The sequence below is a fragment of the Lissotriton helveticus genome, chromosome 4_1, assembly GCF_964261635.1.
Source record: "Lissotriton helveticus chromosome 4_1, aLisHel1.1, whole genome shotgun sequence".
NCBI classification, from domain to species: domain Eukaryota; kingdom Metazoa; phylum Chordata; class Amphibia; order Caudata; family Salamandridae; genus Lissotriton; species Lissotriton helveticus.
In genome coordinates, this window is record NC_136063.1 from 127437243 (window position 1) to 127458965 (window position 21723).

Below are 21723 nucleotides of genomic sequence, written 5' to 3' on the forward strand. Positions count from 1 at the left end.
TGAGGGCAGGCACACGGGGACACAGAAGGCACGGGGCAAAGGCAGTCAAGGGGGCCATGCAGCAATGACGCAGGTGAATCAGCGTCGATCTGAGGAAGGGACAAAGCTTGAAGAGCGGACAGGGCAGGCAGAGCTGCAGCAGTGGGTAACCGACCTACCCAAGGGTCAAGGGTCGCTGTCTCCACCGCACAGCGGCTGCGTAATAAGGGGAGGAGGGGTCAGCTGGGAGGCGGGAGGCGCGAGGCGAGAACAGCCAATGGGATCCAGGGGGCGGGGCTGCACGGGAGGCAGCAGGGGGAATTACGTGCCCGGAGGCGCTAGCAACGGCAAAGTGTGCCAGCTGATGAGCTGCCTCACCCCCAATGGCAACTTTCTGATCATTAATTTACAATTTGTTCACCAAACATGCCACCCACCTGTTGAGCTCCATAGAATGGGTCTCAGGGGAAATGATCTTTGCAAGTGCTGTGAACAATACGGGGCAGTCTTTATTACTTTGTCCTGGGGCTGTAATCCTGGTCATCAATACTGGGAGGTAGTATTGAGATACTTGCACACCACGATGGGTTTGCAGTTGTCGTGTACGCCTCTGGTTTGGCTACTTCATCATACTCTGCACATTAAGGGGATGGTGGCCAGGTTGGTCAGAATTGCTCTCAGACTGGATATACGCCACATCTTATTTACATGGGATAGTAGGGCGAAGCCAGGTATAGAGTGCTGGCTGGAAGACTTGGATTACTGTAGGGACCCTGTCAACTTATGCTGAAGAACTGCCGATGACGTCTAAACCCAAGTACAACTGGGGTCCACTGGGGAGTTTCCTTTCTCCTCCGTCAATAAACATTCTTCCGCGAGTCAGTAATTTCCATAGTTAATTGGAAACCGTGGTTGATGCGACACCTATGTTAGAATGCAAGAAATAATATGAAGTATGGACCTTTTGTTTTTGTGCATGCCCGTGCTGTATTATCCACTGACGTCTCTTGTTTTTCAAGTATGTACTGCCGTAGATTGCAGTATTACTGTGTTATGTTGTGAATAGGAAAAATAACAAAGTAATGAGGGATCAGTCCTGTATAAGCTCCATATTTGAGGGTCAGTCTCCATATACCTAGAGGTGTACCAGGTAGTCTGCATCTGCCTCGCATGTGTCGGCGTCCTCCATACAGCCTTAGCAATTTTGCACACATTGTAGTGTGCTACTGGGTCACTGATGGTAAGTGACATGGAGCAGTACTACACTTGCACACTAAATGGCAAAATGTCAGTCTCTCCTGTGGTATTCATCATGCCTGTCCAGCACAGGACATGCACAGTGGGAGTTGTGTTGCAAGTTTGTTTGTGAGTGATGTTTCTCCATCACACATGCATGTTTCACACATCTTGCAACTTTGAGGAGGGGGACAGGGGTGTACAACTTGCAGTGATTTTGGTCTATGTATCTGGCTCGAGTGCCCACAGTTCATGGTGTTAATGTGTCTAGTGTGGGGTGATGTTCTTTGACATCTTGTATGTGATATTGTCACGTTGATATTGGAACATTTATGTTTTGCATGTATGTGCTGCAGATGCAATTGGTATGTTGGATTACTACTTACCAACTAGGACTGCATTCCCATATGTTCCATCCTGGAAGCGCTGGTTGATGACTGACTGCTGGAAAATATACAAATCATGCACACTCCCTGGGAACTTTGCAATGACATTTGTGAACATTCCATGGTGGTCCACTATTGCATGCACATTCATTGAATGAGTGTGCTTTCGGTTTCTATATATGTGTGCACTGTCCGCAGGTGGCACTAATCGGATATGTGTGCAGTCTATTGCACCCAGTACTTGTGGGAATCCAGCTATGGCGTGGAAACCCTGCTTGACCAGGAGCTGTTCACTCACGGTGTTGGGGAAGTGTAGTTCCTGGGGTATCAGGCTGATTATGCCATCCAACACAATTGGGAGGAATCTTGAAAAGGCTGCCTGTGAGACTCCACCCACTCTGGATGTTGTGGGTTGAAATGTCCTTGAGGCCAGGAAATGCAGCCCAGCCAGTTGCTTTGTTTGCGGGGGGATATTGGTTATCCGCTGGGTTGGTGGTGTGAGCCTGTGGCCTATGTGGTTCAGTATATAGTCAATAGATGTCCGTTTGAGCCTGTAGTGGGCTATGAAATCTTGTGATTGTAGATCTCCAAGGACAAGTCATGTGCGCATTGGTCGCCGTCATCTTTGGCGCTGCCTTGTTGGTGGTCCAGGAGGCGGTGGTGGTGGTGGCTGTGTGGGCTGTGGCCTTTGTGGGACTCCAAGCTGTATGATTACTGCCTCCATGGCGTCTGCAGGTCCTCAGCTTTGTGGTGGGGCTGGGCTGGGCTAGGTCTCCTTTTATGTGTTTTTTTATCTCCAGTTTTGCTTTTTTAGAACTGGTTTTAGCAGTTCTTATTTATCTCCAGCTAAGGGGCCTTAGCGGGAATTATTTTGTCGCTGAGCATGTCTAGGCGATAGTTGGTAATAGTGCGATAGCGTTTTAGTGACATTTTTAGTGAAATTTAGCGAGGGTACGCCTACCTCGCATATCATTAGCGATATTTATTGCTTCCATGCATTGCGATATGTTTTTCTGTTGCTAACGCATGGAAACTGTCGCTAACAGTAGTTAGCGACAGCTTGATCATAAGGTGATAGTTTTTTCGCCGCTTTAGCGGGGAAAAATCCCGCTAAAGCGGCGATAGTGCCCTTTGGTAATATGCCCCTTGGAGTGGTAGCAGTGGAAGTAAAAATTGAAAGGAGAAAACGCAATTTGAGTTAGCAAGAGTCTCTGCTTAAGATGTGTCAATCATATTGGGCATTTCTTCCACAAAATATGGAGCTGCAATGTAATCGCCCCCTTCTGGAATGGGGTCGTGTTCAGTCTTGGGCAAGGAACAGGGTTGGGGACTTCATACAAGCCCCAAGATCACTATATCACATGTCAATCTTCACCAGGGCTTAAACAGATATAAAATTACCTTATTTTGGCAGTGACTTCCCATTTCCAAAAGAAACATCGCCAAGCATTCGCCTCCCCGCTCCCTCCACCCAGCTGCTCCTCCCTCCCGGCTCCTTACTTATGACGCCCCAGAGCGACCGCGCAGCGGACGCGCGCAGCGGACGCGCGCAGCGGACGCACGCAGCGGGATCGCCGATTGAGCGCCGAAGGTGCGCCAAAGGTAAGCCCGTCTGCGCCCGCGCCAAAGGTAAGCCCGTCTGCGCCCGTCCGCGCCTGGCCCGCGCCCAGCGCCAGGACCCCTGGCACTCCCCGCCGAGGCAAGACGACCCGACTGACCTACGACGCCGCCACTCTCAACGCACTCAATGCCGGCCGGACCCACGCCTGCTGCCGAGCCACCCCGAGACGCACCCACGGACCCTACACCTGCTGCACCTGCAAGTTCACCTGCCTCCGAACCTGCCCCGCACCCGCCAAGACAAACACCAGCAGCAACCACCTCAAGTGCATCCTGATCAACACCCGCTCCGTCCACAGACACGCCGTGGAACTCTGGAACCTCCTCGACGCTACATCATCGGACGTCGCCTTCCTCATGGAAACCTGGATGAACGCCTCCTCTGCACACGACATCGCCATCGCCATCCCGGACGGGTGCAAGATCATCAGGAGGGACCGCATCAACCAGACTGGAGGTGGCATCGCCATCGTCCACAGGAACACCATCCGCATCACGACCGACGCCAACGACTCCTTCGCCGCAGCCGAACATCTCCACTTCCAGATTCACACCGACCCTAAGACGACCCTCAGAGGCACCCTCGTCTACAGATCCCCGGGACCACGCACACAATTCAGCGAAGACATCACAGACTTCATCAGCTCGCACGCCCTCCCCTCCACTGACTACATCCTGCTCGGGGACCTCAACTTCAACCTGGAGAACAACAAGGACCGCAACACCACCGCCCTGCTGGAAAACCTCGGACTCAAGCAACTGGTCAACACCCCCACCCACTACGCCGGCCACACGCTTGATCCCGTCTTCTCTTCCAGCAAGTACATCACCTTCAGCCAAGCCACCGGACTCCACTGGACCGACCACAGCTGCGTCCACTTCAGCTTCAAAAGATCCACGACCCACCACCACCCGCAACAGGTACCTCACAGGAATTGGAGCAAGATCACCGCAGACCAGCTCACCACCTCCCTCAGCCAGAGCCCACCCGCCAACACAACGGACCCCAACGAAGCAGCCCGCAACTTCACACAGTGGCTGACCGCCTGCGCCGACGACCTCGCGCCACTAAAGAACCCTCCCAGCAGACCCAGAAGCAAGTAGGCATCCTGGTTCACCGACGACCTCAAGGACTCCAAGAAGACCTGTCGCACCCTCGAGAAAGCCTGGCTCCTCGACCGGACCACCGACAACATGACTGCCCTCAAACACGCTACCCGCAAGCACCACCAGCTCATCCGCACCACCAAGAAGAAATCCCTGAAGGAACCACTGGACAACAACGCCCACGACAGCAAAGAGCTCTTCATTATCATCAAGGAGTTCTCCAACCCCAGCACCGGCACCAACGACATCACTCCGTCACAAGACCTCTGCGACTCCCTCGCCTCGTTCTTCCACCGCAAGATCGCCGACATCCACAACAGCTTCGGCGCCCCACCCACGCACCCAACCGTCGAACCAATGCCCCCCACTGCCACCCTTCGCACCTGGACCACGGTGACCACCGAAGACACAGCCCGCACGATGAACACCATCCACTCCGGATCACCGACCGACCCCTGCCCACACCACGTCATCAACGCCTCCTTCAACACCGCCACCTTCCCGGAGAGCTGGAAGCACGCCGAGATCAGCGCCCTCCTGAAGAAACCTACAGCGGACCCCACCGATCTCAAAAACTGCCGCCCCATCTCGCTCCTCCCTTTTCCTGCTAAAGTCATCGAGAAGATCGTCAACAGACAGCTGACCGCCTTCCTCGAGACGAACGGATCCCTCGACCCCTCGCAGTCCGGCTTCAGAGCCAACCACAGCACCGAGACCGCCCTCATCGCAGCCACCGACGACATCCGGACCCTGCTCGACAAGGGGGAAACAGTGGCCCTCATCCTCCTGGACCTCTCCGCTGCGTTCAACACGGTCTGCCACCGCACCCTAGACCAGCGCCTCAGCAACATCGGTATCCAAGAGAAGGCACTGGAGTGGATCATCTCGTTCCTCGCCGGAAGAACACAAAGAGTCCGCCTCCCCCCGTTTCGCTCCCAGGCCACCGAAGTCAACTGAGGCGTCCCGCAAGGATCTTCACTCAGCCCCACCCTCTTCAACATCTACATGAAACCTCTCGCAGCCATCGCACGCCAGCACAACCTCAACATCATCTCTTACGCCGACGACACCCAGCTGATCCTCTCCCTCACCAGAGACCCCGACACCACCAGAACCTGCCTACACGAAGGGATGAAAGACGTCGCCGAGTGGATGAAGGACAGCCGCCTGAAACTGAACTCGGACAAGACGGAAGTCCTCATCCTGGGATCTTCGCCCTCCGCCTGGGACGACTCCTGGTGGCCCCCAGCCCTGGGCACTGCACCCATGCCAACCGACCACGCACGCAACCTGGGCTTCATCCTGGACCCCTCCCTCTCGATGACCAGACAAGTCAACGCCATCTCCTCATCGTGCTTCAACACCCTGCGTATGCTTCGCAAGATCTTCCGCTGGATCCCGACCGAGACCAGGAAGACTGTCACCCAGGCACTCGTCACCAGCCGACTGGACTACGGAAACGCCCTCTACGCCGGAACCACAGCCAAGCTACAGAAAAGACTCCAGCGCATCCAGAACGCCTCCGCCCGACTCATCCTGGATGTCCCCTGATGCAGCCACATCTCCAGCCACCTGAGGAACCTGCACTGGCTCCCCGTCGACAATAGGATCACGTTCCGGCTCCTCACCCACGCACACAAGTCTCTCCATGACCTGGGCCCCAAGTACCTCAACGACCGCCTGACCTTCTACACGCCCACCCGCCAGCTACGGTCCACCAGCCTCGCCCTCGCAGCCGTACCACGCATCCGAAGAGCCAACGCCGGAGGAAGATCCTTCTCTTACCTGGCTGCCAAGACTTGGAACTCCCTCCCCATCCACCTTCGGCTGACCCAGTACCATCTCGCCTTCAGGAAACAACTCGAGACTTGGCTGTTCAAGCAGTAGCATACCCCTCCCCCAAGCGCCTTGAGACCCTCCCGGGTGAGTAGTGCGCTATACAAATGGCATGATTGATTGATTGATTGAGATAATAGTTTTGAGGTACATGTCTTTTAACCTGAACTGCTTACCAGCTCTCCCTGGAAAAATCCTGTTGTATGTAAACAATGTTTTCCTTTGTTCCTACAGACTGTATGCTGTATGCATGAGAGTGTTTTTATACATGGGGGTGGCTTCATGAGTTTTGGCTACCCTTGAGTTGGGTCCCACACCTGAGATAGGTTACAGCTGGTTAGGAGTCCCACCTTAGATGTATTCAGGCCCTAAGATTGTACGGTGCACAATAGGGTTTTATGGTAGTCCGTTTAGCTTGCCCCCCTTCTCCCTAAATGTCTCCTATGTGCTGTTCCTCTCATTCCCACTCATTTCCTGTAGAGTTGATGGTGAAGCCAAGTACTTCTGCCCAAGTTCAGAAGTATATCCAATGATATAGCAGAAAGGACCTTTCCTTTGTCCAGAGGCCTGGACCAAACAGTTCCAAAAGGGCAGTCTGTGATCATGCAAGAACAACACTTGTTCTATGAAGTGGGCAAAATGCAAGAGCGTAAATATAATCAAGGTGAGTCGTTAATTAGTGACTAATGTGACATGGGGTGATAAAATTGAAAAAACTGTCAGCTAGAACAGAGATACCTAAATAACACAAAATGGTAATCAGTGTATATCGATCTCTGTCCAGGTATCTAGTTCCAATAGTAACCCGAAACTTCAACTTTTTATGGGTACACTGCCTGAAGATATGAGTGAGTAATACGTCCATGTTTCGTCCCAAGTGTCTGTATTATATGGACATCACATAGGGTCTTCTTGAGGACAAAACGAAATACAGTGTAACAGCTTAAAAGAGAAAAGGGGGAGGACGGTTGTTTAGATGTGTGTGCTTAAAAAATTTGAATAGAAAGCAACAGTGTCATGCATAGACTCACCGAGTAATGGTAAAATGGACTCCTCCATTCTTGGATGGAGTAAAAGGTAGTTGTCTTATCAAGGCATCTATACATGAGGGGTGTAACTCAGTAAATGACAGAAACCAATAAAGATGTTCCAGGAAATAAAAACAAAAGGCTTGGGAGGGGCACCCTCACCATAAACTACTTACCAAGCCACTAAGATATCTACATCATGTGTAAGGAGCTGATGCTGATCCTATCCCAAAGGGATATTGATCGAAGGTGATTAAGGGGCCCTCAAGGAGTAAGCTGGTGGGTAAAGATAATGTAAAATATAGATGACAGATGACCTTCTACTCAAGGGAATGTACGATCATACACTGCCTCTGTTGTGCCCTATGAAGGTAGACACCAGGAGCCAGGATGTATACTTGAGTCTTCAGTCCAGGGTCCTCGTCATGACTCCAACCAGATTAGTGTGGTACCAGCCCCACCAGGAGCAGCCTGTCTAGCTGCTCAGCCCATCTCTAACTGCCAACACTCATCCACTCAGACACCCAGGCATTCCACGCATCACAGGCACACCAACATTCTAAGACCAACTGAAACTCTTTCTGAGCAGCTAGAGGCAGCAGGGCTGGAATACATGTTATACAAATAAGTAGGGTATAACATTATCCCTTTTTCTTCAATGAAAACATCAAATGTAAATAAAATAACATCAAGCAAGAACTATGAACAGGAAAAATCAATAATGGTACCGGGCTCAAGGATGCAGCAATAAAGGCAGAACATCAAAAGAGTAAAAACCTTTAAGGCAAGAAAGGATGGTTAAGATGCATACATTTGAACAGCAATATCACCCATCCCCCCCAAAAAAAATGTTTTTAAGTATTTTGAAGCATAAGCAACAGCATAACATTACAAGAAATACAGTTCGTAGCATTTTGTATCATACACTGTGACATAATGTACTAGAGCTCAAAGGGGGAAAGACCCTGCAACACAAATGCCAAAAAGCATAACATAGAATAGTGCTAAAGGTAGAATACCCTGCAACTATAATCCCAAGAGTAAGGGAACAAAAATAAATGGGTTGTCACCCATAAAACACCCATGAAGGGATGAACTAATGTACTGCGCGCAACTGTAACAGGGATAAAAACCCACATCCAACCCTGCGTAAGGGTTAACCTAGGTACATACATATGGGAACTAACCCATGTCCCAACCCCCTTGTGGAGGTTACATACCCCCATGTAGGACTAACTAACAGTCTAAATTAATGGGGAAATTAACCCACAACCATCCCTCGTGTATGGGAACAATGTGATGACCACCCACAGAAAACCAAGGAAAACCCATCCTTAGAAACGCGTAAACCTGTGGCATTACGACAACAAAAAATTGTTACTTAGATGATACTGATACATGTCCATTAACTGTAAAGTACTAGAGAACTGCACCCCACACCAGTGAGCAACCTCTAACCCAAGTTGTACCCTAGGGCAGCCACACACCAAAAAGAACACCCCAAGAAAAATGTGTTGACACAAAGTGGGTACATGTAAAGCTTTGGCATATTAAACTACTCAAACTTGTAATGTCTAAAATACATTGTAATAGCCTATGGAATAAATGAACAAAAACGAAAAAAAACTAAACCTGTCTGAAATAATCACAGTCTTGCATATCTTCTCGTACTTCTTGTCCATATACTTTGAAAATGACAAACTCACAAACAGGAAGCCATCCACTGTCTTGTTAATTACCCTAGATCCTTCCTCCAAATAATGAGACCATGGCAAGACTCACAGGGGGTCTATTGTGGTATTTAAGATCACCGCTTGCATAAGCAAGTAACCACTGGTGTTACGAGTCTCCAGCGTCCACAGGGTGTAATCTACAAGGGAAACTTGACACTTGAAGAAGGATAATAGTGAAGACTCGTCATCAATCATACTTTCACCTTGTAACCAAACTCATAGAGTTATGATCATAAATGCTCCGCTTGTACAAACTTTATTGGAACACACAGCAGAAAAACAAGCGTAGTTGCCAAAGTGCATCCATAGATGACTGTAATGCTTGACTGGCAAATGAACAGCAGCCATCAAACACAAGATGGCTGCACCTAATTACACGTCCTGCTTGATGGCTCATGGCTCGTCAAGGTTGGGAAGCATCCATAGAAGGAATACAAGGAGAAAACTGGACAAAACGTCACCAAACATCCACAGGAGCCTCGCGCACCGCCGAACAAAGGTGAGTGGCACGGGCAGGAATGAGAATGGGTGAACTAGTGAATACGATGGCCGGGGAACATCTCCTCACGAAACGGCCTCCACACAACCTCGCATACATCAACAGTAGACCATTTGAGCAGGTCCACATGCAGAGTTTTGTCACTGTTGCTCACACGTTGGTTCAGGTAGAAGTGTAACAAAACTAAGCATCAGGAAATGTCTATATGTGCAAGCACATCATGCAGATGCAGACAATAAGACAGCAAGACAAAAATTACCCTGAAGTGTTTCTAGAAGGCACTGACGTTGGTTATGGGTTCAATATGCTGCTAATGTCATTTAAACACTAAACATTCACCGTCTGTGCAGGCACTGCACGTTGATTGTTTTGACCACTTAATGACGTAAAATCCCAAATTGTGCCTTTTTTTAGACACTGTAGACTCTGTAGAGCAATGTGCCTTGGAACACCAACAACTGGCTGTAGTGAAGCTACCCATCCAACTCACCAAACACTTTTGTAGATAACGATGTGACTGGAACACCAGATGAGGCTGTAATGTGACTACTCCTCCAACTCACTGTAGCTTTTATATAGAAAATGTGGTGGCTGGAACTCCAAATGCGGTTGGAGTTGAACTACTCCTCCAACTCACTGTAATCCCTTTGTGGCTGGAACACCAAAAGGTGGCTGTAGTATTGCCAGGCTGTAGTGTCAGTTGGAGGTGACACTGTTCGTTGGGGCTGTCCATTGGAAGGACACTGGTGGGGCTGGCACTGGCTTGCCTGGAAATACTTTCTTTGTCGATGCAGTTGCTTGTAAGATTTCTTGGTTTCACTTGTAGTTTCTCTGTAGTTCCTTTGTTTCTGTGCTGTACCAAGAGTCTCTAGGGTCCAAGTCCGCTCGTCGCCAAAATATGCTGTGGCCTAAGAAGGTAGACACCAGGAGTCAGTATGTATATTTAAGTCTTCTTTATTATCTCTCAGTTCAGGTTTCATCAGTAATGACTCCAACCAGCTTAGTGTGGTACCAGCCCTACCAGGAGCAGCCTGCCTAGCTGCTCAGCCCATCTCTATCTGCCAACACTCATCCACTCAGACACCCAGACATTCCACGCATCACAGGCACACCAACATTCTAAGACCAACTCACACTCTGGCTGAGCAGCTAGAGGCAGTAGGGCTGGAATACATGTTATACAAATAAGTAGAGTATAACAGTCTCTGTCAAAGAATTCTAATGGAAATGCAATCAGAAGGATGCACTTACCAGCAGAAATTCACGGGGAAAAAACTTCAAAGTTGAACCAATCGAAGCGGTTCTAGATTCAGAGTCAATATTTAAATGGTGGGAGGAACTGTCATCTCCAAGGAAATAAATATTGTTGCTGGTGGAAGAAGGACAAGGGGCATAAGGTGAAGGCTTGAATCAAAGGTGAAATTGAAAGAGACACAAGTCAGGTCGGTAGAGCGCCAGGCAGGAAGGAAGACTCATCCTAGTTCGAGGGTAGCACTTAATGCAGAACGAACCATAAGTGAGTGATAGCTCAACGAGAATGCGCCGGCATAAAAGATCTCACAGGAAGCATATGTCCACGTGCACACCAAGATGGTGTGTAGATAGAGGAACCTGGGCACCGCATCAGGTTATGCCCGCTGTTGTCACCACTAAAGAGGAGGTCTGTACTACAGACAAGACTACATAAAAAATAAGGGGTTTAAAAATGAAAAGATACTGATCACCTCCCTCGATCAATTTAAGAGTCACAAATGCACAAGATTAACAAGTCCTACTAAAATGGAAGGGCACTACATAGTGTTGTAAAACTACAGCCCATTGCTGCATTCTGGCATCTGTATGGCATGGGTGGTGGATGAAGGGACATGTAAAGGTATGGCCCTGTGAGTGTGTATAATAGTGTGCTACAGAGAAGCAAAATATATTAGTTCTCAATTGGATGGCCTGGAAGACCATATCTGTGTACATATTCAAAACAAGCCAAACGTTCACAAATCCATATTCAAGACAAGGCACGTAGGACAACCATCACAATACATATCCAGCAGACATGCATATGTGTGCACAGTTGTGTCCCTTAGAGAAACAAAATATGTTGGTTACTTAATAGGCCAGTCCAGATCACCGTATCTATTCACATATTCAAAACAAACCAAACGTACACAAATTCATATTCAAAACAAAGCACGTAGGACATCCATCACACTACATATTCAACACAGAGTAAATAGGAAGAACACATCCCCTGAAGCCCTGCTCGAGGTAGGAATAATAGAATATATATGAGATGTATCAAAATCCTATAGTAAGGTGGCATCAAATTGCAAGTGTATCCCGTATGAATCCTACTAGGTGTAAGATAACAGTCCAGGATATGTATCCACCAGCATTCTCTTATATTCAGTTTTTGTTAAATGTCGCATCATCTAGGGTTGAATGTGATCTTTTCCAATATCCACCATCTTAGGCTATCAGCTGCATGAGCGTTGTCTAAGAAGTGTTCTACCAAAGGCGCTCCTGACCTTTGCACCTGATATTACTGCAGTTTTGGAGGATGCTTGCCTTGGCTTTTTGTGCTGTCTGTCCCACATATATTTTATTACATGGACATTTGATATCATAGATAACTTCTGGTGTGTTGCAGTTAAAGTGAAGGTGTGATGGATGTGTATGGCCTAGCTGTTAAAATTCCTTACCCTCAATGGTCAATTCACATGACTTACAATGGCCACATTTAAAGTGACCCACAAGTGGAGGTAGGTTGAGCTGTGTACGGAGATCAGAGGTTCTGTATTTCCCAAGAAATACACTGACAACATGATCTCTCACGTTCTTACCTCTTTTGAAGGTGAACATTGGGTAATCTTGTGTGTCAAGGTCTGTGGATACCAAATTCCAGTATTTGTTGACTATCTTCTTGGGACATTATGCTGTACATTTACATGAACAGCATGATGTCCCAGGTGATACCCATCAGGTCTGCCCTGATACATAGCTGTAATTGCATGCCACGCAATTCAGCCTGCATTCCATCTAGTTTTATGGATCTATTAGATGAAGTTAAAACTCTTTTCTCGAGACCCATTACCCAGTATTGCCTTCAAGCACATACATGGTTTGACAATGTCTGCAGAGAAGCTAATAACATCTTACGCAGGGCTCTAAAGCAAAAACCCAGAGACTTGACAGCGATTAGTGAGAGCAGGAAACTCTATAAGCTTGCCACAAAACAGACAGAGTCAGTTTTGAAGGAGGTGAAGTGGCAATTAATAGTGGGTGCTTGCTGCTCCAAAGATCCCAACGCCTTCTGGAAAGCAGTTTGGTCAGTCCTATCTCCCACCTTACCAGGTGATATAGTAACCTTCCATATAACACGTGAGACTTGGGTGACACACTACGCTGGGCTCAATTCCATTGACTCTGGTACTAAAGTTGCGTCAGTACAGTCAAACTGAGGAAGTCAGAAAGGCAATTGAGAAAAGCAAAGGCAAGAAGGCTCTAGGGCCAGATGGAATTCCATTGGACCTATTCAAGGAAGATCCAGCATTCTGGACTCCGGTACTCACTGCAGCTGTTAACTCAGTTTGTAACGAGGGAGTACCAAAGTCTTGGCGCTCATCAGTCATAGTGCCTATTTTTAAAAAAGGAAACGTGCACGACCACAAATGCTATCGACCGATACCCCTTTTGGATTCTTGCTCCGGAATATACTATCCGACGCTTGGGCGATTTTAGGGGTTACCTTCACCCAAAAAACCTAGATTTGCATCTCTGAGATTTCCTTGACCGACCTATTTGACTCTCCCCCAGAGATATCCCTCACCCCGCCATCTCCTGACACGACTTACCCTCATCTACTTTACCCTGACGAAGCCTCTAACTCCTCTACCCTATCTGTTCCCCACTCTGCTTCCTTCGAACACCTAGTTTACCCTGACCATTCTGCTACCTCCCCCATTTTTGTCACTGACGGGGAATCTTCATTAGATTCCATACACTCAGTAGCTTCATCTGAAGCAGCTTCCATCCCACCTCTTGAAGTTCGCGCTTCTCCTGCACCCTCCGCCTTTGATTCCTATGCTTTCCACCCACAGTCTCAAATTGATACAACACCTCTTTTGAGAGAACTATTGCACGATTATTTACAAGATTCCGTAGACTCTGCATCCCTGCCTGACCTTGCAACCCCAACCCATTGCTCCAACTCAATATAAGGGAATGAACGATAATCCCCATAGCAATATCACAATATACCTGATCAACAATCACGTTGTGGGTCTCTCTGATGGTCACCCGTCGTGTTTCATTCACGTGACACCCCTCACTAGCACTGTCCTTCTCATGATATTTCAGGCACTCGGCTTTAACTATAGTCATACCAGGCAGCTCTCGCTATCTATTGCACTAGCATTTTCACACCCCCTGGAGTCGACAACGAGCACTTTGAAGCACAAAAAGAAATAGTATTTCCTGATCTACTTCTGCACCACCTACCCCTCACCGTCAGAAAGTCCCATTCAGGCACTTCAGGCTGTATATGAGAAAACAATATTTGCCACTTCGGTGCACAAAATACCAAATTGGATCTACGTACACATCCGTCTACTATTCCCAGGCTTAGAAATACCCACCACACGTACTTCCTCCTGGCCACGAAACCCAATTATGGAGCAAAATTATTATCGCCTTTGCCCGCCACAATTTTGAATTGCCTGATTTTTCCCCCGAGGGGATCTACGGGGGGACCTGAGGAACAAGATTTAAGACTAATACTCCCCCTTATTATTTTTGATGAGGTAGGAGATGAACTTGTAAAAGATCGATTTCCCAACTTTCCCCACAACTAGGTGAGATACACACTGGCAGGGCAAACTTACTCTTCCTTGCAAACAATAGCATTTCTTCTCCCCGGCTCACAGTGTACCATACGCATACTAGTGTCCCTATGAATAGGATACTGAGTTCTACTGTATATAAAGCGACTACTGGCTTTCATATATATTTTATCTTACGCCTTGAAAGTTGGGAAGGACCGACAATTCTATCAAGCTTTTGGCCCAGAAACCCGCTCCAGTTCAAAATAGCTGACGCCTGCTTTGGCGGCCAGCTCCAGTTCCCTGGTTGCACTCCTACGCAGAACCGCGAGTCACGAAATGGTATATCTGACTGTGTCCTTGAAGGTGTAGGAGGAGAACTCATACCGGATCTCAACTACAGTCACTGAGAAAGGAAAGGATAAGCAGACTGTTCCACAGCAACACCCTCTCCCATTAACTGATTTATCTTGCACTGACACATTTAGACACCTCATTAAGGTGACACCTCTTCAGCACATTCTGAAAACATTCAGTGGGCAGGAACAACGCATACTCAAACATTGTAGAGAACTTTACAAACTCACCAAAAACAAGAGCTATCCGTGGCCCTCAGAAGGTAATTTTGATAAAATGATACTAGATCACGCCACCACCTTCCTGGACACTAAATACTCTGGCACCAAGCTACAGAAAAGGAAGGCTACCTTAGATCTCTGGCGTATCTTTAAAGACAATGCACAAGAACACATTGCCACAATGGCCACCGCCCCTTCGGCTCCCCCACCATATCAGGCCAGTGGCATGTACCCCACAAAATCGCTCACCCCAGCTGAAGAACCAGACCTACACACTACCACGAATAATACGACAGCTGTTGGATACAACCAACTCCCAGATAATTTATCTGCCCTATCAGACCCCCCTCCACCCACTGCTGAATGTAGTACATTCCCCCCGGCATCACCCGACACCAACAGCGGTCCAACAATACCTGCCACATTGTCAACATCTGACATCCGCCACCAATAGCAGCCCAACCCTACATGCCACAGTACCAGGACTACCAGGACAGATATACGTGCAAAAACTCACTCCCACTTTCATGACTGTCCCATTAGCCGAAGAAGAAAACGAAGGTTCAGACACTGACTCTGTCGGATCATCAAACCCTTCACACACGTCATCATCTCACCACTCATTCGCCTCATCACACCAGCCACTCACTCATTCCAACACTCCCCGTGAGGCAAAGGCCCCACAACTCCAGGAGCGGAGGTAGCCCCCCAAGACCAGTTGCCATTTTGCAGCACGAACACAGACGAACCACTGATCACATTCTCCACTGTCCAACAAAAGCATAGGGACAGGGAACAACAGGTCCCCCGGCACTGCACCCAGTCCATTATGACAATTAGAGAACAACCACAGACTTTAGCAAACGCTTAGAGAATAGCCCAAATGAAAATGCCCATACAGACATATTTAATAGAGAAGCACCCTGATGGTAACAATGTACTTCATTCAATCCAACGCGCATCATTAAAGTTAGAGCAAATAAAGGACAGATTGACTGAGACACTCAGAAATACCAGCCTTGGACCATCAAGTGCCCGAGCCGCAATAAACACCCCAACACCACCCACAATACTGGCAGATCCTTTTGGGGACACTGAGGGGATGTATGACGTTACAACGCATACTTTTACAACGCATACCTTTACAACGCATTTTTTACAACGCAACATCCATTACAACGCATTCCATTACAATGAATTTTTAAAAACTACCTTTACAACGCATTCCATTACAACGCATACTACCTTTACAAAGCATACCATTACAACGCATAACATTACATTGCATGTAGGGTAAGTATTGTATAGTGTAGGGGTAAAAATTACTATTCTAACTCCAGAGATGTGCAACAGTAGGGTAAGTGTTGGATAGTGTTGGGGAAAAAATTACTATTCTAACACCAGGGGGTGCAACAGTAGGGTAAGTGTTGGATAGTGTAGGAGTACTATGCGTTTTAATGGTATGCATTGTAATGGTATGCGTTGTAATGACATGCGTTGTAGTGGTATGCGTTGTAGTGTCATGTGTTGTAATGGTTGCATTGTAATGGCATGCGATGTAATGGATGTTGTGTTGTAAAAGTTTTGTTGTAATGGTAGTGCGTTGTAAAAGTTGTGTTGTAAAGGTTGTTTCCCCACTGAGGAGAATAGAGGACTATGCCATAATGGAAGCTCCCCTTGGCTCAAGACAGTGGCGTCAGAACACACGCATACAACTGTCACGACAGCTCAGGTCTGCTTCACACAGCCAGAGCCACCACACAGGAACACCGTACCTATGTTATGTTATGTTATGTTAAAATTCTTATACCGCGCACATACACCGAAACGGTTTCTTGGCGCTCATAACAGACATGGCGAGTAAGAGCAAGGATATCATACTGCAGCTGCTTTAAAGAGAAAGGTTTTCAGGGTTTTCCTAAATGACTCATAAGTGGGACAGTGACGAAAAGAAGAGGGGAGGGAATTCCAAAAGAAAGGGCCAAGAAAAGAAAAACGCAATCCGCCATGCTTTTTTCGGCGGTGAGATGGAGTGCAAAGGAGATTATCAGCCGATGATCTAAGATTGCGGGTAGGAAGATATCTCTTTAGTTTGGAGGACACAAATTCAGGGGCGCAGTTGTGAAGGGATTTGAAAACGGTGCATCCGAGTTTAAAGGAGCACCGTTGGGCTACTGGGAGCCAATGAAGGCTCCTCAGGAGAGGGGAAACATGCTGGTGTTTGGGTTGATGAAACACCAGACGAGCCGCCTGGTTCTGAATTAACTGGAGTTTTTGGAGCTGATAAGCAGGGATCCCCGCGTACAGGAGATTGGCGAAGTCAACCCTCGAGATGACCAGAGCCAGTAAGACTAGAATAAGTGCCTCACGGGTAAGAAAACGACAGATCTTACGGATCCTGCGTAGTTGAAAAAAGCAGGATGATGTCACAGCCGAGATCTGGGGTTTCATGGACAGATCCGCAGAAATGACCACTCCAAGGCTTTTCACCGTGCTGACCGGACGAGGGGAGGAACCAAGAGAGGGGGGCCAATAGCTGTCATCCCAAGGATTAGTGGGGCCACCCACCAGGACAAGTTCCGTCTTTGACGGATTCAGCTTGAGCTGGCTGTGAGCCATCCAATCAGAGATGAACAACATAGTGTTTTGAAAATTAAGTTTGGAGGAAGGTGAAGTGTCCAAGGGAAAGACCAACTGAAGGTCATCTGCATAATTGTAAATAGTGGCAGGGTAGTGACGAAGGGAAACCATAAGTGGTTGCAAATATAAATTAAAAAGGAGGGGAGAGAGAGCAGAACCCTGGGGGACACCGCAAGTGAGGGGGGAGAAAGAAGCAGTGAAGGTCGACAGGTGAACTGCCTGCGATCGGCCCTGCAGAAAGGACCGCACCCAGTCCAGGGCGATGCCCTGGACGCCGGCATTTCTGACACGGTCGATCAAAATAGTATGATCGACCGTGTCAAATGCCGCCGAAAGATCCAACAATACCAGGGCTTGAGAGAGGTTATTGTCGGCGCCAGCTCTAAGGGTGTCCATGACGGCCGCAATCACCATCTCGGTGGAATGGAGGGGGCGAAAGCCCGCCTGCTGGGGGTCCAAGAAAAGAGAGGTCTCCACAAACGTGCTCAGGCACCTGGTGACATAAGTTTCTAGGATCTTTCCCTGTGATAGATCTATCAGCCACAGCCAGGGTAGAGCCAATCACGCGCCACTAACACGACAAACCCATTCTACCAACCACGTCAAGAATTCCGAAATTCAGGTGATACAGGCGGGAGGAGGTCCAGGGTAGCAGAAGTAGAGAGCCTCAGAGTATTAGGGACACACGGATGCCCGTATGACATCAGGTATGATGTCCCCGGCACAGCTTCCATGCGCAACACCCGAGCTAGAAAGTGTAATTGCATGTTTCTCAGCAGGCCATGTGTCCTGCGAAATAACGGTCTAACTCCCAACGAGATAGTGATACTAGGCGAAGGTTCAGATTATGCTGTCAACCCCTTCACAGACGACTTGGCAGGTTGGACAGAGTCCCTGGCCCCGCATATGCTCCCATGGCCAAGGGAAGGGTCCTTCGAACCACAGCATATGGCAACAGCAGTAGAATGCATCCTATAGGGTGCAGGAGATGAGGATTGGGATTATGCCTACATGCGGGCCAGTCTAAAGTTTTGGCAGAAATATGCCAGACAACATGACCTCACACGACCAAAAGATCAAGACACAGGAGTAACACATCAGATTCCACTCTTGTACAAAAGATCCAATGACCCACCTGTTTATATGTCATGGTCCTATGTGGACAAAGAAAACATTAAGAAGTCCTCCCCCCTCACGGAGGGTGCTGGCAAATGGATAGCAGCCCTAGAAAGAACCACTACAGGCAACAACATAGGGATAGGTGATATGAAGAGTTTGCTCATTTCCATCATGGTAGGGGAAGCAGAAGACATCTTTAAGAGTGTCAGTAACGGTTTAATTACTATGAATGACACACAGTATGATGGGGAACACTTTGATCAAATAAGACCAGCGGTCTGGGCCAAATTACGGATGCAATTTCCAGATGTCCCTAACATTGAATGCCTCATGTCGCAGATAATGCAAGCGAGCGAGGATCCAATTAACTTTATCTCCAGGATGAAGGAAAAATGGCATCAAGAGTTAGGAGATGAATGGAACGCAACAGGAGGGAATAGTAGGCTTTTCTACCACATGGTCAAAAGAGGACTACCAGAGGATGTACAGGAAAAATTAGGCGGAATAGTAGTCATGGAAGCAAAACCATGTCCCAAGATCCAGGATCACGTTATCCATTTCTGCAAAAATAGACAGGACCAGGAAAAGAGTAGACAGCTAGCTATAGAGAATGCAGCTGCAAATTTGGTGCAACAGAAACTTAATAAGAAAAAAGACACACCAGACACAGTCATGTTGGCTGCACCCGTCAGTCAGATGACAGCAGTCACTACATTCCCACAGAATGCCCTGAACACACTAGCAACTAACACCCAGCCTGCCCCCCAGCAGATGCAAACACAGCCGGCCATACAATATGTGCAGAGACAGCCCCAACAGCAAACACAGCCTGTCATACAATACGTTCAGACCCAACCCCAACCGGCCGTGCAATATGTACAGGCCCAACAACAGCCTGCCATACAGCATGTGCAACAGCAGCCCCCTGTACAATACATAGCAGCACCACCTGCCTACAGTAACAACCAACAACAGTATTACAACAATAACAGAACCAATGCCAACAGAAACACAGGCATGCAGGGAGGAGGTAATGGAATGGGACAGCAAAGGGTCCAACTGCAACCAGGACAACATACTTGTTTTTATTTCCATAAAGTAGGCCACATGCAGAGAGAGTGCCGCACTAGACTTTGAGACCAAGGTCAGCAATCTATGGGTCCCGCCCAAGCACTGCCACGATCCCAACAACAACTAATATATCCACAGCAACCCCAGGTACTGTATGCTTATGCCCAACCTGCCCCTCAGCAAAACATGCAGCAAGTGCAGCTCCAAGCACCCTTGATTGCCTAAACTCAACAGGCGCTCCCGCAGATGAAAGCTCCCATGCAGGCACAACAGCAGACACCCCTCTACCAATTGATGACCCACAAAGTACTGCAAAGTACAGCAAAGTACTGCACCCAAGGTGGCATGGTGATCACCCCCAACAATCCGTTCACACAAGGCACCATCCAGCAGTACCAGACAGACCATGACCGGTGAGGATGGCCCAACAGTCCTGGTCACGATAAACAACAAAACATACAGTTTTCTCATTGACACAGGCGCCACGTACTTCTGTATTACAGGTGGACCTCTGCCCATTTCAGATCAGATAGCGGACACACCGGGATTCTCTGGGGCAATAGCAAGGGTCCCTTTCACCAAGCCAGTACCCATACAAATAGGAGACCGTGTGCTGGAACAGCGATTACTTTATTCGCCACATTCTCCAGTGAATCTTTTAGGGCGTGACCTCATGGCAAAATTGAACATGACCGAGAACAGAACAATTATTTGCTCCATACCAGGCACACCCTTTGCAAGCATGATGGCACTCACTGTTGACTCCTCCTTGAAAGATCAAATAAGAGCTCACCCTGTGAATGAGCAAGCGTTCTCAACTGTGGTACACATCATTGTGGCTAACACACCAGAACTGCACAATCGAACTGTCCAGCTCCCAAAAGAATTTCTCTTTCGTCCACAGTCCCAGGTCTTAGATATACATGCTCTTAAAATAGCCCCCACATACTGGCATTCCTAGCAGGTGACGACCACATGTGCACCTGGGCCTATGTAATTTTTATTGAGCCTGGACAACTGGTAAGAAGCATTTCAGATGAGCAACTCTTTGGCGATCCTGATGAGTATTCGAAAACAGAGATCATTTACACGAATGAGGTACCCCTCTCAGTAACAGTGGAAAAGAGAACACCCGCTCCATACCAAAGTTTGATTCTGTGTGTGAGGCAGGTTTGGCCCAAGTCCCGCGCCATCTGTGGACTACCTGCCCCAATGATGTAGGCCTTGTTCACTCTGCCACCCCATTTAAAATAACACTGAAACCAGGTGCAATCCTACCCAGAATAAAACAGTATCGTGGAAGGCCTCTTTTGATGGCAAATTGTTGGATTTCTTTGAAACCGACTATATGATCACGTGTGGTTGACCAGATCTCTTGGAGTAAGATAATGTCAAATTTTGTTAAAAATGCTAATAAATCTGCATCATTTGTGTTACCCCCCAATCCGTTTATATTCCATGAGCATACTTTCAAGTTTGTTTTTCATGCTTCCTCCGTCATGTTAACAGCTGGGCATGGCGTTAGCGATAAAATTTTACGTCTATCGCGGGATACTCCTGACGCACCTTGGTGAATGATTCGTAAGTTGGACCATCCTCCCTTGATACTGTCCGAGCAACCAACTGCCCCCCGAAGTATGCCACACTCTGGTTGTGATCTTTCCTCTGCCAGCAAGGATAGAGGGCTTGGGTATTTTTCTAATGCTACTGGTCTAATTTCAATTCCCCATTTTGCGAATTCTTCTCTGTGTTGCCAGAATTCTTTGGCTATCATTGGATCCTTCCATGTGGCCACTGTCATTTCTCTCCCGTTTGCGTTTGAAATTGGCATAAATTCAATACTTTCTATATGGTGTGTGTTCACGTGTCTCAGCGTTTTAATCAAATTGGCTAGTTTTAAAATGGCACTCCGATTGAGGATGTCATGCCTCCCCCTCGAGCTATAGTGCGGAATAATTTCATGTTTTAAAGAGCCTACTGGGTAGATTGAGTCTGGGTCTTCTCTTTGATCCCTGTGCCTGACTTGGTTGTTTTTTATGAATATCTTGTCTAAATGGCCCTGATTTGAAGAGATGGG